The 23,581-nt window shown below is 40.8% G+C and overlaps 1 pseudogene; it reads right to left on the bottom strand.

The window, feature by feature from the left end:
* Positions 1-17,860: 17,860 nt before the first annotated feature.
* On the bottom strand, positions 17,861-17,979 carry LOC148475101 (5S ribosomal RNA; annotated as a pseudogene).
* Positions 17,980-23,581: the final 5,602 nt, after the last annotated feature.

The raw sequence follows: 23,581 nt of genomic DNA, 5'->3' as shown, positions 1-23,581 counted from the left end.
TTAGTTTGCCCTGTACTGCTTGTCCACATATCTGTTGTTAAGTGGACAGTGGGTACAACAGCATTTTGGAGACCACTAAATATGAGGAATGGTTTTTCTATATGGGATTTGGGTGCTGGAACACAGAACCTCAATTAACTGTCTCAAACCCACTGCATTAATGGTGAATATTGGATGCAGATCTAATACCAGCATACAGTAGCTGTTATGGCATCCTCTGTGCAACTGGGTGACAGCTGTCATACTTGCTTTCTCAATCAAAGGATTGTTTAACAGTCAATTGTTTTTTTAAACTTTTACTAGTAGTAGGCTTCTTGGTCTGCTTCTGGGTTAAAGATCCAGCTAGTAGCAGCAACAGCAGAAGTAGTTCTAGTGCTCAAGGATTCTTCTGAGGAATCCTGGAAAGGGGAGGACTCAGTTAGAATTATCAAATTGGATGCAGCACTACTTCCAATCATAATTGAGGATATTGATGATGATGCTTGTATCTAGCAGAGAGAAGGGAGCTAGCTAACGTTGGACTGCTTGTTGTTACTTTTTAGCAAAAGTTTCTGATTTTGACAAAAACTTTTAATGCATGTGCTGTAAATAACATAACAGGGAGGAGGTTCCTAGATAGTTAAAGTCCTTACCTCTACTTGCTATGGCGTTACAAACACTATAGATGGCAAGACAATTGTTTTCAAGATTTGAGTAAAAATAATTCCACACATAAGAGATTTTTTCATCTCATGCCAAAGCATGACAATGGCTTTCTTCTTATCATGGACAAGAACTACATCCACTGGTGCCTCATTTACACAAACAAGATCCTCATCATCAATATCCTCACTAGCACCTGCATCAGCTACAGAAATATCCCCCATTCTGTTGCACTTCGACTGTAGCATCCTCAATGTCTAGGTCAGCAACTATTTGACTTATACTGCTCGTTTCTACATGGTCAGAGGGTGCTGAAATGGAGTACAGAAAGGTCAGGCTCACACATAGCACTTGAGGACACACTTAAACTCTCCTCAGGGATTTGTGACATTACACAATTTATCCTATGGCATTAGTCCAGTTTTCATGCTTTTGACACCTCTGCTACACTCTGAGTGAGATGGGCTTGCATCAACATGAGAGGCAAAAGATTATGCCTTTCTGACAGCAGTTGCAGAAACACAAATCATAAATACAATCCAAGCCCTGAGCCTTTTCTTGCTACTGCATGTGGTGAATGGCATGTTTGCAATTTTATGTTTTTCTGCAATTAACTTTCCCTTTACTAGAGGTGTTTTTTTCTTTACCACTGTAAAATATTTTTATAAGCTGATCATCAACTTTAGTAGATGACATTGAAGAGCTAGTGCTTAGTTACTGCTCCTGCTGTTCTGTTGATTGATAGTTGTGTTCCATATTAACAAAAAACAACATGCCCACCGACTGCAACACACTGTGCACATACTGTAGTATTAGCAGTGGTACTTGACATACTGACCATTACTGACTGTCTCACAGACAGAGTATCATGGCCAGAATTTTTATTTTAGCACACAAAATACAAAACATATATTTTTTCCAAGAAAAAATTGTGCCCACCGACTGTGACACACTGCGTGGTAGCCCTTGACCTACTGACTGCTACTGACTGTTATATCAGACACAGTATCACAGCCTGAAGTTATTTAAATAAAAAAACTTTTTTAAGCCACACACAACAATATTAATCATTATATTAAATGAATTTCCTGCACTATAAAAAAAACATTGACTTGCTTACTACCTATCCACAAAACAAATATTACCTAGGGGACTGTGGACCTGATTCAGACCCACTTGCAAGCAGCCGCTCTCTTGTACGCGGCCGAGAGTCTACGACCATGCATGTGCACGCTTCGTTGTGCACATGATGTGCAAACGACTCCTTGCAGTCACATATTTCTTCGCTTGTACAGGCTGCGAGCAGGAAGTGACTCCCGATAGTTGATTGACAGGAAATGACATTTGTTGGTGTTGATGGGGGGTGGTCTAAAAATGCAGACATGCCACAGTGTTCGCACAGCATTTTAGGGGCGTACATAAATTACCTGCTGCGAGGGAGATCAAAGAACGGAAGTAGTAATACGTCACTCTGCGAGCATGTTTCAGGTTGGAATGATCGTCCAGCTTATGGTACGGTATGGGCTCCCACAAGTCTGATAGTATTTTCGATACTACCTAATGTGTAACTGATGTAACAAGTGAAGTTGCTATTTCGAAGTCCACAATGCAAACACCTAATAATTGTCAAGTTGTTGGTAATAACAGGGATAATTGGCTGCCCTATTGCTCAGGTGTGTTTGCAGGAGCGAATTAGCTTAATTAACCAATTTATTTTTGCTGGATTTCCAAACATGTTTTTTTTTAATACATAAACTAGTTTTTGGTTAATTGTTTAGCCAAATGTTTATTGTAAGCAATTACCTTTTAGCTGGGATTATTAACCCTGCATATTTTTTACGTATAATAATAATGTATACAATGAAATGTAGACAAACACGTATATATATTTTTTTATTATTTATAAATTTAATTTTCGCTTTTTGCCCATTTACATTCAAGGGGCCTTAAATTAAAAAAAACATTCAAAGAAAATGCAATCAAATTAAAATAAAAGAAACTAAAAATGCACAAGGAAGCAGATGGAGGTTTGGGTTGCAAGAAATATGGGGACTGCACAGGAATGGATGAAGTACGAGATAGCCAGTGCTATTTTCTGCATTTTTTACACCTCGGCTGAAGATGAGTCGACTGGCGTATAACACACTGACTGGCCTGGCCAGAACTGGATGGTATTGGCTCTGGCCTAGGCATAGGGCTCGCCACAGGTTGGGGGTTGGCTAATGGGCTGCCAGAGGTGGTGGTCCTCGATGGATTTGCAGGATGGGAGGCTCGCTCCTACATGGCAAGTCAGTTTGCCTGCTCCTGGGCATCAGCCAACCGATTATGGGCCACAGCAGATGACTCCAGTGCCTCCGCCACCCTCAGCAAAGTGGCATCCATCCTCACCAGAGTGGCCTCCATTCTTAGCAGAACAATTGTATCCTGCTGAGTGATGTCGACCAAGTCGGTGAGTAGGGCCACGGGCTGTGGGGGTGGGGCCCCAGGAGTGGGCTCCACAGAGTCCCCAGATGTATTAATTGGTTCATCCCCTGCTGAGCCTCCAAAGCCTCCATCCCCTTTGCTGGGCCAAGAGCTCACCTCAGGAGCAGGCTCTTCCTCCAAAGCAAATAACAAATAATCATATTGTGTATGGCAAGGTTTTTTTTTGGGGGGGGGCTTAAAATTAAACAATTACCTTCTCCACCATGTGGAGCTGCAAAGTCAGGCATGTCTGTGTCCATACTGGACACGCCATACACCTCCTCTTCCTGCACACACCCCTGAGCCATCTCTTCCAAAGATGTTAAATTGAGCAACTCAGGGGTGGAACCACCACCTGTCCCCATGGAATGGCGAGCCCTATTTGCGAGCTTCTTCTTCAGCCGGTACTTGAAGTCGCTCCATCTGTCATGGTTTCTTTATTTTGTTTTTTCACTTAAAAGGCAAATGTTGTTTTTAAAATAGCAAAAAACATTTAAATTCTTAATAATGTACCATCTTTTAACCTCCACAGCTATTCTGTGGATGGTCCCCTCCACGTTCACAGCACTGGCTATTTCATCCCAAATACTGTCCTTCTGTGCAGCCCCCATATTTCTTGGTGCATGGACAATATTGTCAATATTGGCAACCAAAACCTCAATGTCCTTCCTCGTGAATGGTGGCTGCCTCATTCTCTGCCTCTCTTGGAATGGCCCAGCCTCCTCCTCACTCGCTTGTGCATCTTGAGGGTCTACACATTGAAAAAGTAAATTTGTGTTTACTTTGTGAAGCATGCATAATTCATACTGTCATTCCTTTTTTCCTTTTTGGGTCAAGTGCAAACATTGAGGTTGAAACTTACTTAATTGTTCTGTTCTCTGGTTTTCCTGCTCCTGAGAGTCCATGATGTGATTTCTGTTGAAAGCATGAGTAATAGTGATGTTTGAACCTTTATTTATAGATGCTTATGCATCATTGGTTGTACGCATCATCGGTTGTGCGCCATTGGCTGTGTGTCTGCATTTTTTTGGGGGGGCGGGAGTTTGCACTCTATTTGAGGTGTTTTTGGCCATTAGATGTTGCTTAGTGGCTGCTGGTGGTTGTTTTTTCTGTATGCACAATATATATTTGGTATTTTGCCCAGGTAAGTACATATGAGTACTGCATGCTGCTCTTGTGTTGAGGTTGCCTTAGCCTGCAATGTTTGTCACTATTCCAATGTCTAGTCATCTTCTTTATTAGATGGCCATGTTTACCAGTGTTTTTACATTTTTATTTTCTTTTTAATTTGTAGTAGTGTCTTATCTTAGGAATTTCATTTGATGGACTTCCCCTTTCCTAAAGGTTTTTGTTTGTGGGCCAGGTAAGTACATATGAGTACTGCATGTTGCTCTTGTTTTGAGGTTGCCTTAGCAGGCCATGTTTACCAGTGAATGTTTTTTATTTATTTTCTTTTACATTTGTAGTAGTGCCATATCATAGGAATTTACTTTGGTGGACTTCCCCTTTCCTAAAGGTTTTTGTTTGTGGGCCAGGTAAGTACATATGAGTACTGCATGTTGCTCCTGTTTTGAGGCTGCCTTAGCTGCCTTTATTAGCAGACTATGTTTGTCAGTATTGTAATTTTGGTGGTTCGTTATTTTTAGCAGGTCCTGTTTTCAACAACAAAAATGTCATGTTTTCTTATTTGTTAGCAGACCGTGGTTTACTTTTCTTTTCCATGTTTTTAATTTATCACTAATGTTTATTTTTTATTTTTAAAAAATGTAGGAGCAACCCAAGATGTCCCTTCCCAACCCTGTAAGATTATTCTACATTCTGCTGAAGTTAAGTTTTTAGCTGCATTTTTACATTCTCACCAACATTAAAAATGTTTTTACAAATTTCAGAGATCAGTTGAAGATTTGATAGTGGCAATGCTCTCACACCCCTACTGTACCTAACTGATCATCCGCCTAGGCATAGGTAGAGGAGGTGTGGAAGGCCCCAGATATATAGAACACGTGTCACCCTTTTTGGAGTGCCAGATTATATTGTGTTAAGAACATACCGACTCCTACCCAGCATTATCCTAGACACTCTCTCATTAATAGAGAGTGATCTAGAAAGTGAAATTCAAATTCCTACAGCAATCCCACCACTTGTGCAGTTGTTGTCGGTGTTACATTTCTGTGCCTCAGGGTCCTTCCAGACCACAGTGGGTGGAAAGCCATACTTTTTGAGGATCCTGAGGTCTGTAATGGATGCATTGATTAAACACATCCATCATTTTTTTAGTATGCCATTGGATATGGTAGCCCTTGGTGTGGTAAAGCAGCAGATTTTTAAATTGCTGGCATTCCACACATCATTGGGTAGCGGATGGCCCTCACATACAGGGGCTGGCTGGCAACTTTTAGCCTGTGGGGCAAGTACAAGACAGTGGCCCTAATTTACTGATAATCACTCCACTCTGTAAACATTCGATATTGCATACAATTATGAATCAGGCCCTCTGCTAATACTCTTATGCAGGTCTCCAGTAGTGCCCCCAGTATTGATCCCCCTATGCAGTGCTCCCAGTAGTGGTCCCCCCTGTGCAGTGCCCCTTCTGCCCCCAGTAGTAAGTCCCTTATATAGTGCCCCCAGTAGTAGTCCCCCCTATGCAGTGCCCCCAGTAGTGGTACCCCTATGCAGTGCCCCTTATATAGTGCCCCAAGTAGAAGTCCCCCCCAAGCAGTGCCAACAGTGGTACCCCTTATTCAATGCCCTTTAAATAGTGGCCTCAGTTGTAGTCCCCCCTATGCAGTATCCCCAGTATTGCCTTTTATATAGAGCTCCCAGTAGTGGTCCCCCGATGCAGTGCCCCTAGTGGTAGTTCCCCCCTATGCAGTGCCACCAGTGATAGGCCCCTCTATGCAGTGACCCCAGTGGTAGCCCTCCCTCTATGCAGTGCCCCCAGTGGTATCTCCCCCTCTATTCAGTGCCCCTAGTAGTAGTCCACCCTTGTAGTGCCCCCAGGAGTAGTCCCCCCCTTGTAGTGACCCCAGTAGTAGTCCCCCCTCTTGTAGTGACCCCAGTAGTAGTCCCCCCTTGAAGTGCCCCTAGTAGTAGTCCCCCCCTTGTAGTGCCCCTAGTAGTAGTCTCCCCCCTTGTAGTGCCCCTAGTAGTAGTCCCACCTTGTAGTGTCCCTAGTAGTAGTCCCCCCTTTGTAGTGCCCCTAGTAAGAGTCCCCCCTTGTAGTGCCCCTAGTAGTAGTCCCCCTTGTAGTGCCCCTAGTAGTAGTCTCCCCCTTGTAGTGCCTCCAGTAGTGGTGACCCCATGTAGTGCCTCCAGTAGTGGTGACCCCCTTGTAGTGCCTCCAGTAGTGTTGACCCCCTCTTAGTGCCCCCCAGCACCCACAGCAGATACACATGTAATAAAATAAATAAATAAACACTTACCTGAATCCCCGCTCCTGCTCCCGCCACCACCATCCGCTCCTCCATCCATCCTCCCGGGCTGGGCCACTCTGCATTATGGGAGAGATGTCATGACGTCTCTCCCATTACCCACTGCAGGAGCCGGAAGATGGAGTCCAGCTCCGGCAGTGGGCGCAGCAGTCAATGAGAATCTGTCAGACTCTCATTGGCTGCTAAATAAAAAAAACACACAGCTGATGTCACCGGTGGTTGTGTGTTTGTCACTGTGTAGTGCTGACCGAACTTTGTCCAGTCAGCACTACATGCGCAGTGCAGCTGTGTCTCAGAGACACAGTCTGCCCGCGGCCCGGGATAGTATATGGCGCTGCAGCCCAGGAGGCACATGGCACCCTCCCCCCAGCCCAGCATGCATCTGCTCACATGCCACTTCAGCCTCCTGCAGTGCAGGAGGCAATATAAAAGAACCGGAAACACTTTCATTCATTGAATGTAATGGTGGTATGTGATGCCTCCCTCCAGATCCTGTCCCTGAATGCCAAGTTTCCAGGGAGTGCCCATGATGCATTTATGATTTGGCAATCAGGGCCTTGGCACAAAGTATCCACCCTGCAAGCTGGTGATGCGAGGCTTCTGAGTAAGTAAAATATGTTGATGTGTTGGTCAAATGAACTTGATGTCACTGTTTGTTTCTGATAGGTATATTTACAATTCATTTTGTGCAGGAGACAGTGGATATCCTTGCATGCCCTGGCTGATGACTCCTTATTTGGCCCCCCACATCAGGGCCACAAACTCAATATAATGCCGCAATTACTGCCACCAGGCAGGTGGTGAAGCGCTGTAATGGCCTGTTAAAGGGCCAATTCAGATGCCTCCACCGGTCTGGTGGCGAACGCATGTATTCACCGGATATGGTTTCCAAGATCGTGGTCCTGTGTGGAATCTTTCATAACATTGCCATAAGGAGTTGAGTCCCAATGCAGCCAGGGGATGCCTTGTGGGAGGATGGCCTCCCTGAGGTAGGTGATATGGGAGTGTCCCGTGGGGCCATCCGAGATGTTGTGGGTGCTTGTTTTTTCAGGTAATTTTTTTCATTTGTGGCATATATGATCTCTTTTGTGGGCCATATTTTGGCCATTTATGTTTAGATGTTTACCAATGCTTTGAATTTGAAATGATGGCATGTATGGTAATGTTTTTTTTTCCTAAAACCTTTCTTCCCCTCAAAAATACATAATTGACACATTATCAATACCATTGTATGTTGCATTTGGAAAACCCACACTTTGGATGGATTGGACCAACATGTTCTGATGCTCCATCTTCTCCCAGCTCTTGATGTTTTTTGGACGAACATTTGTTTTGTGTTTTCCATTGTTTTAAATAAATGTCATTTTTCTGTATCTATTTTGTTGTTATTTATTTATTTTTTTTGGCAGTGCACATTCCTATCTCCCATTTTTTGATTTTGTAGTTTAAACCAAAATAACATACAGATCCATTTAATTTTTGTGTGCGTGAATGTGTTCTTGAGTTAATTATGATTGAACTTTTTAGAAAAGTGCAGGAAAACGTAAACATCCTTTATTGTATTTTTTAATTTTTTTGCCCTTAGGCCCAATGTAAGCAAAATGTCACAACCAGGGTTTCGTGGCTGGAGGTTGCAGTCCTTGCTGATGGGGGCACTGTGGCGTGGTCCTTTCAGTGAGGGAGCTGGCACGTGGAGACTGGCATTGTGTGTGTGTTGGGGGTCTGCCAGCATTGGGCCATCTTGGCAAGGATAAGTCTAGCAGTGTCTCAGCATCACAGGTACATGGGAGCGGCCATCTTGCCTCAGGTCATGTGAAATAGTGGGCTTATCCTGATGCGTCAGGTTATCTCTCCAGCCACTCACGCTCTGCCGCTGGGTACTTAAGGGGGTTTGGAGCTCCCTGTAGTGGCCAGTGCAACTGTGTGTTTCAGCATCAGCTATGAGAAAGTTCCTCCTCTTCTGACCTTCTACCTGGTTTGTCCCTGGCTCCCTGCAAACCTGCACCATGCTACCCTGCCTTGCTTCCTGCCATGGATCAAGTCCTGCTCCTTCTACCTACCCACTCCTTCCTGAACCTGAAGTTCCCAAACCTACCCATTCCTTCCTGAACCTGTTGTTCCCAATTACCTACTCCAGCCTGCACCTGAGTTTTCAGCAACTATTACAGCATTTCCTGATTACCCTGCGCAGTCAACTCTCAGCATTTTTGGATTTCCCTTCAGCCATTATCACAGCATTTCCGGATTGCCCTGTTTAGCCATCATCTCAGCATTACCTGATTTCCCTTTCAGCTATTATCACAGTATTCCCGGATTCCATACCCTGCTATTACCACTGACTTTCTGGACTTTTCCTTCAGCTCCACCTCAGTAATCAAGACTTTATTTTAGTTCTGTCACTGATTTGAACTTTCATTCATTGCATTACTATTGTTCCTTCGGTTACAGATATTAATCAGTATTATTCTTGTGCTTGTCTACTAGTATTTACATTAAACAACCCACCTTTCAGTTTAAATCTGTTCCGGTGTCTGCTCCTGTTTCCATTCCGGGTCCACAACAAACACAGATCCTCACACAAAATGCCTTCTGAACATATGCTAGATATGGGTAGTAAGGCTAATGTGCTTTTTTTGTGGGTTTGTGGTTTTTTTAAGTTTGGCCTTTAAAATCTCAGCAATTGTAAACTATTGTAAAATAAAATTATAAAAACAGCCCTAGGTATTTTTCACAACCAGTAAAAATGTGGTGTTAGTTGCCCATTCAAATGACAATGGATGTCAATAAGTTAAATATTACCCTAAAAATTTGATTACCCTGCAAAACATACAAAATGAGGTGTAGACCTTGGTTCACAATAATGACTCTGTGGTTGAAAACAACTTAATTGTACTACCAAAATAAGGTACATTTGAATACCAACAGTAAAAAATGGAACCCTCAATTGTTGCGCAACAATGATATGATATTGCTGAAGCAGCCATCCAGCCGGCCTAAATAGAAGCGTGCCTCTTCAAACTCCTCTATCAGCCTGTCCGACAACATCTAGGGATCTGTTGGTAATGTAACAAAATTACATTTTTGGGACATAAATTTGGACAAAGTATTAGATACAAAACTCCCCCAAAAAATATCAGGGGTGGCCACTAAGCTGACCTCTAGCTGAAAGTACACATCTGTACATGCATAACAAAAGATGGGCCACATTAAATTTGTGAAACTGTGCCAGGTGTTGCAGCACAATGTAGTTCTGTGTTAGCAAAAGAAGGTCAACTAAATTTTGGTTCAATACAAACACAAAAAACATTTACAAATTACATATATGTAAGCAATTTTAAATAAAAAAAAATACAAATGTATTGATGCTAGTTTACATATTTAAAAAACATACTACTACACATAAAATTCATGGGAACATACACAGAGTTTAAAATAAAATATTTGCGTATCAGGGGCACAATCTTCATTTGTGGCCTCCCTTGCAAAATTAAAATTAGATGACATAAAATAAGGCAATTACAGAAAATCCCATTGGCTCATGATAAAGGGCCAGGTAAGAGAGGGTAGGGCACTATATGGTGGTTATTATACGAGGGTTGTTCAAAAAGTAATGCCTAAATGCTCACAACTCAAATTTTATTATAGATACAGATTTGAAAATTTGCAGTAAAATACTTTGAAGTCTTAGTAACAGAATGACTCTACTCAAAAAATTCACCATCTGCCCTCAAACATTTTCTCAACCTCTCAACCCAAGCTGTGAATCCACTTTGTAAAAATTCCAGTGGTTGGTGTTTGACCCAGGAACGTATGGCGTTTTTACCAACCTGTATGTCTTCAAAATGTTGACCCCGGAGACAGTATTTGAGAGGGCCAAACAGATGAAAGTCAGAAGGGACCAAATCATGACTGTATGGTGGATGTGGCATTATTTCCCACCCCACTTTGGCAATGGTAGCAGATGTTGCCATCGAAGTGTGAGGTCTGGGATTGTCGTGGTGTAAGATGACATTTGACAGTGAAATTGTTGATCTTTTTTTGCGGATGGCTTCTTTCAGCTTCTTAAGTGTAATAATGTATTGATCACTGTTGATTGATTCGTTTGGTTCCAAGTAATTGATGAGAATAACACCTCAGCAATCCCAGAAGAATGTGGCCATGGCTTTGTTTATGGATTACTGTGATTTAAACTTTCTTGGCCTAGGAATACCCAGGTCTCATCTCCTGTAAGGACATTTTCCAAAAACGTCTCAGGGTTGGCTTCAAAGTTGGTCAAAATGTCATTGCACACTTCCTCCCTCTGGCCTTATGATCCCTGGTTAATTGCTTTGGAATCCATTTAGCACACACTTTACAATATCCCAAATCATTGATTAGTGTTTTTACAGTACCATGGCTACATTCAAGTTCATCACTGATATCTTTGATGGTCACACAATGGTCTTTCTGAATCATGGCATCGACTTGGTGTCTGTTCTCTGCTGTCACTGCAGTTGATGGTCTGCCACCACGAGGTTTGTCACACATAGACGATTCTCCTGATTAAAAATGATTCAGCCACCTTCTGACGTTGCTGTAGTCAATTGTATGCTCACCGTACACTTTTTTCAGTCGTCTGTGGATTTCTGTTGCACTGCAGCCTTCTTTTTACAGAAATTCAATGACAGCTCTTTGTTTCATCTTGGATTCCATGGTATTTCTTGGACTACCTAAACAAAAATTCATATATACAGTAGTTTGCAGACATATTAAACTACAAACTGACAAAGTTTCAAATAAATGTTGCATATTATTTCAGAGTTATGAGCAGTTAGGCATTTACTTATTGGACAACCCTCGTACAAGAGATATACAAGTGTTAATAAGGCCAAATGTCACAACAGTAACAGCGACACAAGGCGTGTGTTGGCCTGTGGCATGGCACAGCTCACAGTTGGCTACTTTGTTGTCTGAATTAATATACTAAAACTGCATATTTCTGTTTTAATGCAAATACTAAAGTAAAAATAACACCAGTAAGTGCAAAAAAACACAATGGGTACTACTTATCTGTGTGTAAATTCACAGCTAAAACGCAAGTTTATAATTTGAGAGGAGAATGTTGACCATAAATTAGTACTTATGAATTTCCCAAACCAAAATCTATTAGTAGTGAGCATATGATGTGGACGGTCAAATTTTTTAAATAAAAAAAAAAAAAATAGGTAAAGGCAACAACAAATAACTTTGCTTTTTTATAATGTGGATACATTTCACAAAATTTCGTTTTCTGGCCTATATTTAACATGGTGACACCTCAAGTATGCTTCAACAAGCACCAAAGACAAGTTTGGCTTCTATGTTTATTTATTTAGTTTTGTCACTTCAAAACAGTGTAGGCATAGGCCAAAAGAAAAAAAAAAACATCCTGTACTAGTGTCCAATTTAAATTACCACAACATGAAGAAATACCCACAATATTAGTGTACATGTTATTATGTTTTAAAAAGCACACTTGTGGTTATGTCAACAATGCCACCAATTTGGAATATTATATGCTCATCCTTAACAACATTACCATGTAGCCCTACACACATACATGATAGTTATAACAAAAACGTTATTTTAAATTTTTTTAAAAACAAACCGTTTAGTAAATATTACCTGCATTCCTTTCAAATGCTGGATCCAGTGCCAAGTGAGGGTCTGTTTGGGGGGAAGGATATGAGAAGTGGGCAGGGGAGGGAATAGACATTTAAGAGGAGTGGGCAGAGGAGGGAGGGGAAATTTGGGAGGAGTGTTCTAGGGAGGGAGGGGTAATTTGGGAGGATTGTACTAGGGGGGGTAATTTGGGAGGAGTGGGCAGGGAAGGGAATAGACATATGGGAGGAGTGGGCAGGGGAGGGGCTTTGCAGTATGGGCCCATGATTGTGAAGTCGGGCTGCTCTTATCCTCGATCTCCGTATCCGTTCTTGACGTAAGTGAAGTATATTTTTTGATTAAATTTGGTTCTTTAATTGTTTGCTATGTTTTTATACATGAATTTAACATACTCTGTAAGTATGCATTTTTTGCTGAAGTCAAAACTAATTTGGTGACATACTGTACATAATAGGCCCACACTGTACAATAGTTGCAACATACATTACTGGTTAATATCATATTTACTATACAGTAAATTGTATAAACAAAATAAAACATTTTTTTAAAAACCCATAATAATTGGGTGAAAATTTATTAATTTCAATAACTCATACTTACACTGTCTACTACGCAGCCGCAAAGAAGCCAGAAGGGCAGGTGAGGGGCTCCGCAAATCAAACCAACGCCTTTCAAGCTGGGCAATGGTCCTCCTGTACCTCAACATATGCATACGCTGCAACACCTCTGCATATGCCTCTCTTTTCATTCTGTTGGGTCAGGGGGGCTAGAGTGCCAATGTGCTGGTCCATAATCTGTACCAAGATAGACAGCTCACGGCGTGTGAATACTGCCGCTCTCATTATGGTAATGACGATTTTAACAGTAGATCCAATTTATACATGCAAACAAAAACAAAAAAATTATTGGCTAGTTAAGTTTAATAGATCACATATGCTAACTTCGATTGGATACTGCATGAGTCATGTGACACTAATATTTCATAATATTGCGAGTTATGATTGGCTCCATGCGTTTAGGTGCGATTGCAAAGTTAAGGGCAAAAATTAACCATACATAGAAATACAAAACAATTTGAAAAATACCCTTAGTAACATCAAAACATTTACGTGAAAAAAATCAAAACCAAAACCACCCAAAAAAAACAATGAAGGGTTAAACCAAATAAACAAAACAAAGAAAATGACATTTGAACAATAAAGTTTATTGACATAATAAAAAAAGGGAACAAAGCCAACATTTGCCCAACACTTAAGTTAATTAATTAAATAATTTACATCAATCGATTAACAAATGCTGTGTGATAAACAGATAGACAATCGAAACGTGACATTTTTGCTGCTAAAAAATAACCTGCGAGCGCAAACATCACAACAACAAAAAAAATCGAGTGGCTAGTTTGCTAACTTATATCGCTCGCTAGCTATTGGAGGAGCATTGTACATTTTGGGGCGTAATTTTGGTTGCGGGCGACTGCACGGGCGAATGCATTGATTACCATATCCTAGCTCGTGCGGTGTACGAGCGAGCAGCTGCTTGCGGGTGGGTCTGAATCAGGTCCTGTGTCAGGATCTGTGGTTAAGCAGATCATGTTGTTTGCCAATTCCAGCTTGAGGCACTGCATTAATTACTGCCTGTCTGTGTGCAGTGTCAGGTGCATGCTAAGTGATTCTCCTGTCTGTGCACAGCACAGGTGCATCATTAAGAGAGGCTTGCTCTGGTTGGGCCCTGTTTCTGTTAAATTCGAGCAAGCCCTACACTCCATGCCAGTGATTGAAATTTTTGATAGCCAGTTTTTTGTACTTCCAGTTTCCAGTCTCCTGCAGTTGAGTTCCGAAGCCAGTCAAGCTGTGTTTTGTTGGTGCCGTTTATTCCATCCAGGCGGCTCCACCTGCATCTCATCCATGCATGCTGCTTGTACCATCTGGACAGCACAGTGCGCTTCCTACCTCAGAAGCATTAAATAAATAAAAAACTGTTAATAAATAAATAATAAATATGCATCTGTCGCCCACCAGCGGCTTGTGTCAACCCAGCGGCACCAGTTGCAATTTAGCGCTCCAGGTGCGCAATCTAGCACACCAACGCCAGTGTCAACCCAGCGGCACTGGTAGCTACTCTACTTTCCAGGTGCGCAGTTTAGCACACACCGTCACCAGTGTCATCCTGGCGGCATTGGTAGCAGCTCTGTGTTCCAGGTGCACAATTCAGCACACCATTGCCAGTGTCATCCTGGTGACACTGGTAGCAACTCTGCATTCCAGGTGCGCTATTAAGCACACCATCACCAGTGTCATCTCAGTGGCACTGGTAGCAGCCCATGTTCTTTTTGCATAACTCACCTGAGTCTCATCAGCCCAAAAGGTGCAATGGTCCTGGTGCCCCAGGTCACTATCTGCCCTCAAGGCTGCTGCAACAGCCCAAAGGCTGCTTCATGTCATCAGTCCCTTGGCTACAACTATAAAGTCCACAATCAGCCCCCAAGGCTGCTCCACATCATCAGTCCCTTGGCCACGACTATAAAGGCCACAATCAGCCCTCAAGGCTGTTCCTACTGCCCAAACACTGCATCAAATCCTTAACCCTTGGCCATGACTAGTACTATACATTCCAGACCTCAAGACTTATAGTCGATTCCCTCCAAAATCACAACAGACTGTCACTGTGGGTGGCACTGCCCATCAAAGACAGTGAGGCAAATGTACTAAGATATAGAAAGTGATAAAGTGGAGACCAACCAATTAGCTCCTAACAGTCATTTTTCCAACAGAGCATGTGAGATGACAGTTAGGAGCTGAGTGGCTGGCAGTTTATCACTCTTCAATTTATCACTTTCTAGAGCATAGTACATCTCCCCCAGTGTCACTAATAAACCTGTCCTACCCTGACTCTCACTGTCACCAACTGACTGCAACTGTCATTAACGGACTGCAACTGTCACAAACTGTCTATGGGCCAACATACTCTATCTGATGGCCTGTACACACTGGACAATTTGGTACCTGACTGCCCAATAGGTCTGCCCCTGTCGCATCCTGAAGCATGGAGCCATAAGCTGCATTGTTGGACTGCATGTAGGAAAATAAAACGATGCGGCTGATGACCCCATGGGAGCCTGCACGTCACGATATAGTGCGTACACACTGGATGATTTTAACCATTTGTCATTCTGATGCATCAGAATTGGGCAAATCATTAGAAAAATCATCTAGTGTTTAGGGTCCTTAACCACTTGCCTGGCACGGTCGTATCAGATACGACCGCACCAGGCTGGGCTTTCCCTGACATGGTCGTATCTGATACGACCAGTCAGAAATGTCCACTAGGCGGCTGTGGGAAGCTAATCTTCCAGCAGCCGACTACATCAGAGGGACCTTCTGGTCCCTCTGCAAGAATGGATGCCTCTCCGGCGTGTCCCGATCACTGCTGGCCACAGTGATCGGGCACCGCCGGCAGCCCCCCTCCCATAGAAGCAGCAGTGCTGCTGCTGTGACCCGATCACTGTGGCCAGCAGTGATCGGGCAGCCATCTCCACCCCCTTCAGTAAAAAGCAGTAGCGCTGCTATCTATCTGGGCCACCAGCGGGACACCCTCCCGCTGTGGCTCCGGAACTACAGTGATCACATAGTGATAACTGTGTGTGTGAGCGCTCTGGTAGCCGCCGCTGCTGCTCTGCATCCAGGCCACCAGCGGGAGACGCTTCCGCTGCAGCTTCGGCACTTACAGTGATCACTAGGTGATCACTGTGTAGGAGCGCAGTAGCCGCGGCTGCTGCCCACTCTTTTCCGGCCTCAGCTCCACCTCCCCATCCCCATGTGCCCGATCACTGCTGGCCACAGTGATCGGGCAATAAATAAATGAACAATCATAAAAATATATATATATATATATATATATATATATATATATATTAGAAACGATAGTCTAGGAACTGGCGCTTCCTGATATTATTTTGAGTAGTCAATTAGTGTTCAAAAAGAAAAGAAAGTGTCCTTTTTTTAGGCTGTTCAAAAATAGCAATACACTTCTCCAACAGATAAGGGATGGTAGCTTTTTCCCCAAGGTGCTGATTAGGCCAACAGCTAAGTGAATCTAAAAAATGGAAGAGAGGAAAAGGCGCCTGATAGTGTAATATATTTAGTAGAAAAATATTGAACATATGACTAAATAAATCTTATATGCGTACCAGATTTTTTAGGATGAATTGAAAGATATATTCCGATTGTGGATATTCCAATATTTCCAGAAAGTGACCCGTGCAATATAAATATACGTAAAAAATATGTATAGATGATATATGGTAAGAAATAAATAAATAAAAAATATATATTATTTTAAAGTGAAAAAAATGAACTCTTAATATAATAAATATAGTTAATAAATATAAAGTGTATATAAAAAAAATATTTTATTAAAGTATAGGGGACAAAAGGTAAAAAACAAAATGGAATCTATAAAAAAGGGGGATATGCAAGAGATATAATGACATATACAGGGAGGTAGACAATATAGTTAGCTAAGTAAAAAATCCATAAAACTTAGCTGAAAGAAAAGAGTCCAATAAAGTGCTAGTGCAGAAGCTCCAATGGCTGTCTGTTTCTTAGTCCATATACTGGTGGGTGGAGGAGGTCCCAATGCGTTTCGTCTCTTTCAGACTTCTTCAAGGGGAGCAGGAGTTGTGAGACATAACTCATCATGGTCCATTTATATAGTGGTATACACTATGTTTAATTAATTGAATAATTCCAGCATCATCCGGCTCGTAGCCGGAAGTTAGTTATCCGGAGGTTCCGTTTATATATGATTCAATATAGAGTCTCAGCAAACATGGCCGAATGCCTGGTGTGCAGACATCTTTTTGCTCTTCCTGGCGTTTGCTCTTAGTAATCCGGATGGAGGTCCCGCTGTGGCACGCACATGGAACGCACTCCCGGAAGTGTTATTTGTCGTCGGCGGAAGTCACATGTTGGATGAACCGCACGTGACCCGCAAACTCCGGGAATAGAGTCTTTCAATACTGCGTTTCTATGGTGACAATATACATAAAAAGTTTTCCACAGAGATAACTACTATTTTCGTATAAAACATGGTTAGCCTATTATGCGCTCTAGATATTATTATAGGTCCACAGTGTTTATATTAGTTTTCCTTTATCCCATAAAGTAATATTATTTTCTACAAAATCAAACCATCAAGTGTATTAATCAATCTTATAGATAAATAATGATAATAAAAAATATAGAGACTACTAAAAAATTACATAATAAAAAAACGTCTTTTATATAGGAAAAAAACGTATTCGACAATTGTTCTTATATTTGGTTTAAATAATTGTTTTCTTAATAGATGCCCATACGAACTTTGAATATTTTTAGTATTTGGAAGATACCTTACTGATCACTTGTACCATGACTTCATTTATATTCAATAAGTACAGATTCAAACATAAGGACCCAGGTGTAAAAACATATACCCTTGGATCATATTAATACAGGAAGTTCTCAACATATAATAATTAAAACATAAATAAATAAAAACACCTAAAACTTATTTCGGTGGTTAAAAATTTTTCTCTCGTTTTCTCCATTTTTCAGGGCAATATTCATTGTAGTAAGCTTTACATGGGATTGCTCCTAAAAGAGGATCAGATCTCTTCCTTTATACGATACATTTTCACCTTACAATATCTACTGCTCCTGGTATTCTTGGGTGGTCTTCCATCCCAGTACTAGCCAGGCCCATCACTGTATAGCTTCCAAGATCAGACAAGATTGGGTACTTCCAGTGTGGTATGGCCGTAGGTATTTGGTATGATGTCCTGTATCTACTGAGATCTCTAACTCTTTATAAAAATGGAGCAATCTCTTAGCTTTCGTTCAGCCCATATGGAGACAATGTATTTAGCTCATATATCCAGTACATCACCCTTTGAGATAGTTTTCTAGCTAGATCACCTCCCCGGGGACCCGGGGTAACATGTTCAATAGCTCTAAAAGTCATATTATCTATTGAGGAGTTATGCTTTGTTAGGAAGTGTCTGGAAACTGAATAGGTAGTTAATTTATTCTTAAAATATCTGATATGTTCCTGTATTCAGAGTTTTAATGGGCGTTTTGTTTTCCTTACGTATTTAAGTCCGCAGGGACATTCTATAAGATAGATCACAGAGGTGGTGTTACAGTTTCCGAATTGTTTCATATGGTATTTTTTTGAGTTATTATGATTAAAAAAAGTTTTTCTATTCGGATGAAGGTATTTACACACAATACAATGGCCACATTTATAGGCACCCACTCATTTTGTTGTTAAGGTATTTGATGTTGCTTTTTCTGGTAATAAACTTGGTGCTAGGATTTCTTTGAGATTTCTGGATTTTCTGAAGGTGATTATAGGTTGCTCTGGTATCACTTCTTCTAGTAATGGATCCATTTTCAATATGTTCCAGTGTTACTTGATAGTATTTCTAATTCTTCTTTCCACACAGTTATATTGTGTAATGAAGGCTACTCGATTGGTCTGTATATTTTGTTGTCTTTTAGGATTACTGACGTCCAATATCTCTTCTCTTTTGAGATGTGCACATCTGGTAATAGCCGCATTGATTATTTTTTCAGGGTAATCACGATCTCTAAATCTATCAGCATATAATTTAATCTGTTCTTCACAGAGAGGATCTGTGCTACAGTTGCGTTTGATTGTGTAAAACTGTGAGAATGGAATATTATTCTTCCAGCTACTTACATGTCCGCTTTTATAATGTAAGTAGCTGTTAGTGTCCACTGGTTTAATAAAATATATATATATATATATATATATATAATATGTATAAATATACATATATATATATAAATGTATGTATATATATACGTATGTATGTGTATATATATATATATATATATATATGTATGTGTATATAAATATATATATATATATATATGTGTATATATATATATATATATATGTATGTATATACATATGTATATATATATACACATGTATATATATTTATATATATATATGTATATATATATATATACACGTATGTATATATGTATGTATGTGTGTATATATATAAATATATATATATATATAGCGTAGATATGAAACGGGATGCACTCCGGGACTCAGCAGAAAATAATACAAACAACCAGTCGAGTGGTTAAGGGTCGACGTTTCAGAGCCCCTAGCTCTTTTATCAAGACTTTATACACAAAAAAACGAACATACAACTGCATATATACATACCTGTGACATACACCATAGTGCTCATCCAACGCTGTCCTGTCGGAGTCCCGATGACGTCATAGGCGTGCGCAACGCCGGCGGTCGGTGACTCACAAGGGGGCGTGGCAGAAGTGAACCATCACCAAGGCAATATTATGTGTAACATAAACAAACTCTGAGGAAGAAGAAAACAGCCAGACTGATATATCACAGTAGACAATGTATACATGCAAAATATCATGAAAGGCCACCATAATCTGGCAGCACATTGAACTAATAAAGATAGATATACAAATTCTGCAAAGATCGCTGTCTATAGACAAATCTAATGATGCTGGAAAGAATAACCTACTATCAGCCTTACTAGAACACCACGTAATGAACAATCTCAGTAATATATCTGAACCTAATAAGCCAAGATTTATGCGCAAGATACCATACATACAACATTGAAAACATTCTATATAGGAATTTACAAAAAGCAAGACAAAGATAACATCTCATTAAGGCCCCACGGGTGGACCGTTTGCAAAGTATAGATCCAAAATGCTTCTTTTTGAAAAAGAATACGATCCCTGTCACCTCCTCTATGATTGGGAGGGACCCAATCAATTATTTTATATCTAATCGTAGATAAGCTGTGATGATTGTCCCTAAAATGTTTAGCCACAGGATAATCCGAATTTTTTCCTTCGATGGCAGCCCTAATGTTAGAGCGATGTAAAGCCATTCTTTCTTTCATCTGTCGAGAAGTCTTGCCAATGTATAACTTACCACACGGACATCTGATCTGATATACCACAAAACGGCTAGAACATGTGAGCGGGTATCTAATGAGAAATTTCTTACCCGAACGTGGGTGAAAGAATATATCCCCAGTTTCCAAAAAACTGCAAGTAATGCAGCCTACACATTTAAAATTGCCTGCTTTGCTGGTAAGGAAATGAGAAGTCCTTATTTTGCCGTATTGGCTGATGTCATTATGGACTACCGTATCCTTGATATTTCTGCCCCTTTTAAAAGAAGGTAGAATGGTGGATCCCTGTAGGGACGGCAATTTAGGGTCCCTACTAATCACTGGCCAAATATTCCTTGCAGTGCTCATCAGATCTGCACTAGCCGTGGTATATTGCTGTGTCCAAACCACTCGCTTAATGTCAGAATTGGGTCTAGACGATTCCAAGGCTCGACTTCTGGGAATGGCAAGGACCATTTCTTTAGCTTTCTGGAGGGTTTTGTAATGATAACCTCTTTTCAGAAATTTCAAAGACATTTTATCAATTTAATTGATGATGTCCACAGGGTCACTACAAATTCTTAGGATCCTTAAAAACTGCGAATAAGGTAATCCATATTTCATAGATGGGGGATGATGACTGTCGGCCTGTAATACTGTATTGCGGTCAGTAGGTTTGAAGAACATCGAAGTGTGTAATTCATTACGTTCATTTTGGCTAATGGTGACATCCAAAAAATGCACAGACTGGTAGCTACATTCAAAGGTGAAATTGATGGGGTGTTCTCTGTTATTTAGATCTGTCATCACCTGTATAAACTGTTCATATGACCCAGACCATAAAAGGAAAATATTGTCGATATATCTAGAATATCCTGTAATATGTTTGGAAATATCAGGATCCAGAAAAAAGAATTCTTCCTCAACATCAAACATATATATGTTGGCAAAGCTAGGTGCCACACACGAGCTCATGGCACAGCTTGAGCGTTGGACATATATTTTGCCATCAAATAAAAAATAATTTCTGGTGAGGGTACGTTCAAGTAATAGAGTGAAGAAATCAACATCCGGACCAGTATACTGCTCATGATCTTTGATAAATCTATGAACGGCCAAAATACCTTCTTTATGGGGAATACTGGTATAAAGACTGCATACATCGATGGTACACATCAATACCTGAGAAGGAAGTGGCGATAAATTCTGTAGTCTCAAGATGAAAGATGTAGTGTCTTTAAGAAAAGAGGGCTTAGTTGGCTATAGTGGCTGTAGAAAAAAATCCAAATATTTCGAGATCCCATAATACAAAGAGTCCCTGGCTGCAATGATGGGTCTACCTGGAGGAAAATGAGGATCTTTGTGCAGCTTCGGGATAGTATATAATATAGGCAATTTAGGTGTCTCTTGTTTCAAAGCCTCCTTGGTAGTAGCTAAAATTATATTGTTGACAACCGCTTGTTCTAATAGTTCATGTAGTTCCAATTTGAAACTATTGGTGGGGTCTGTATCCACTAATTCATATACTGTTGCGTCTGACAATTGTTGGTATATATCAGATTTATAAGTAACCAGATCTTGCACCACTATGCCCCCGCCTTTGTCCGCGGGGCAGATGATAATATCTTGGTATTCACCAAGCTTTTTTAAGGCTGATAGTTCACTCCATGACAGATTATTCGAAATCTGCTGACTTGGTCTAGTATAGTGGGAAATAACGTTGTCCATATAGTTGGTAAAGCACTTGATATTAATATTGGTAGACTGAGGAATAAACACTGATTTTTTGCGTATAGGACATTTATTGGCAGAAGTCATATCAGGGCCAAAATGTTCATTCAGTTTAAGTCTACGATCAAATTTGAATAAGTCAATTTTATTTTGAAAGGTATCCGGGAAGTGGGTAGGGACAAAGGATAAACCTTTGTTTAGCACCCGATTTTCTGCTTCAGTCAGCACCCTTGATGATAAGTTGAAGACTATGTCTTCCTGTACTGTGTCTTTCTTTGCCCATCTCGCCCACTCCTCGCCACGCCTTGTGCAGGTTCTCTTGTTAAATCCAGAGTAGCTCTGGTAGCTACCCCTAAAGGGGTCCTTTGGCTGTTGGAAATCGGACCTCTGCTGACACATTCGGCGTCACTAGATGATGCGGCACCACTTGAATTATCGGTTTCAAGTTGATATCTTTTATGTTTACGAAATTTCGGTCTTGACTCTCTAGTTTGGCCCCGATTGTATGCCCAACTATAGACTCTAAGTTCAGCGTAGTCTCTAGTTACAGTTTGTAGTTTGGATTTCTTAAACTTAATAAGATCGGAACGATATTTCTCTACTTGAGCAGATAATTTATTGAGCCAATCCTGGGAAGTGTCAGACTTAATTTTAGCCAAATGCACACCTTCAAAGGTAGCGATGTTGTTTTTAACTAAATTCAATTCTCTCCTGGATTCTTCAATTACTAGGAGCATTAAATCCAATGAACATTTATTAAGGACAGCTACCCATCTACAGCAGAAATCAGAATTATAGCGTCCGATGGTGGGGATATTTTTGATTCGAAATCCACGGGGAATTTTTTTGTCACGATAATAATCCGACAGGGAGACACCGTGTAAAAAATAATCAACCTCACGTTTTTTTAGACGAAACAATTGTGCAAAAAGCTGTTCTGTGGTGTCCTCACCCGATGTTTCTTTTAAATTAGCTTGAAACAAGATCGTCTCTGCTTCAGTGTCAGTAAGAGATAAAACTTCACCTATAGGCAGACAAATATTACTGAATCCAGCAGCTTCCTCAATAGCTGACATCATCAAAAAAAACTATCAGAAGATATTTAATAAAAACAATAATCCACTGGGCTCAGTGGATTATAAACAGTCTAAAAGTGCACTATTTAGTACAACACAATGTTGGGTGCCTTGCCAAGCGTTCCTGTAAATCCTGTATAGGAGATGCAAGTTAGCATATAACTTTGTAATGGAAGACCGGCACTCCAATTAAAGACAACATGCCCAGGTGCACTCCCAGATATAACTCCAAAATAGCGTAGATATGAAACAGGATGCACTCCGGGACTCAGCAGAAAATAACACAAACAACCAGTCGAGTGGTTAAGGGTCGACGTTTCAGAGCCCCTAGCTCTTTTATCAAGACTTTATACACAAAAATACGAACATACAACTGCATATATACATACCTGTGACATACACCATAGTGCTCATCCAACGCTGTCCCGTCGGAGTCCGATGACGTCATAGGCGTGCACAACGCCGGCGGTCGGTGACTCACAAGGGGGCGTGGCAGAAGTGAACCATCACTAAGGCAATATTATGTGTAACATAAACAAACTCTGAGGAAAAAGAAAACAGCATATAATATAACCAGACTGATATATCACAGTAGACAATGTATACATGCAAAATATCATGAAAGGCCACCATAATCT

Source organism: Taudactylus pleione, unplaced genomic scaffold (assembly GCF_031769625.1).
Source record: "Taudactylus pleione unplaced genomic scaffold, aTauple2 ptg000779l, whole genome shotgun sequence".
Taxonomy (NCBI): domain Eukaryota; kingdom Metazoa; phylum Chordata; class Amphibia; order Anura; family Myobatrachidae; genus Taudactylus; species Taudactylus pleione.
The sequence above is the reverse complement of the archived record's forward strand: the minus strand, read 5'-3'. Positions and strand labels throughout refer to the sequence as shown.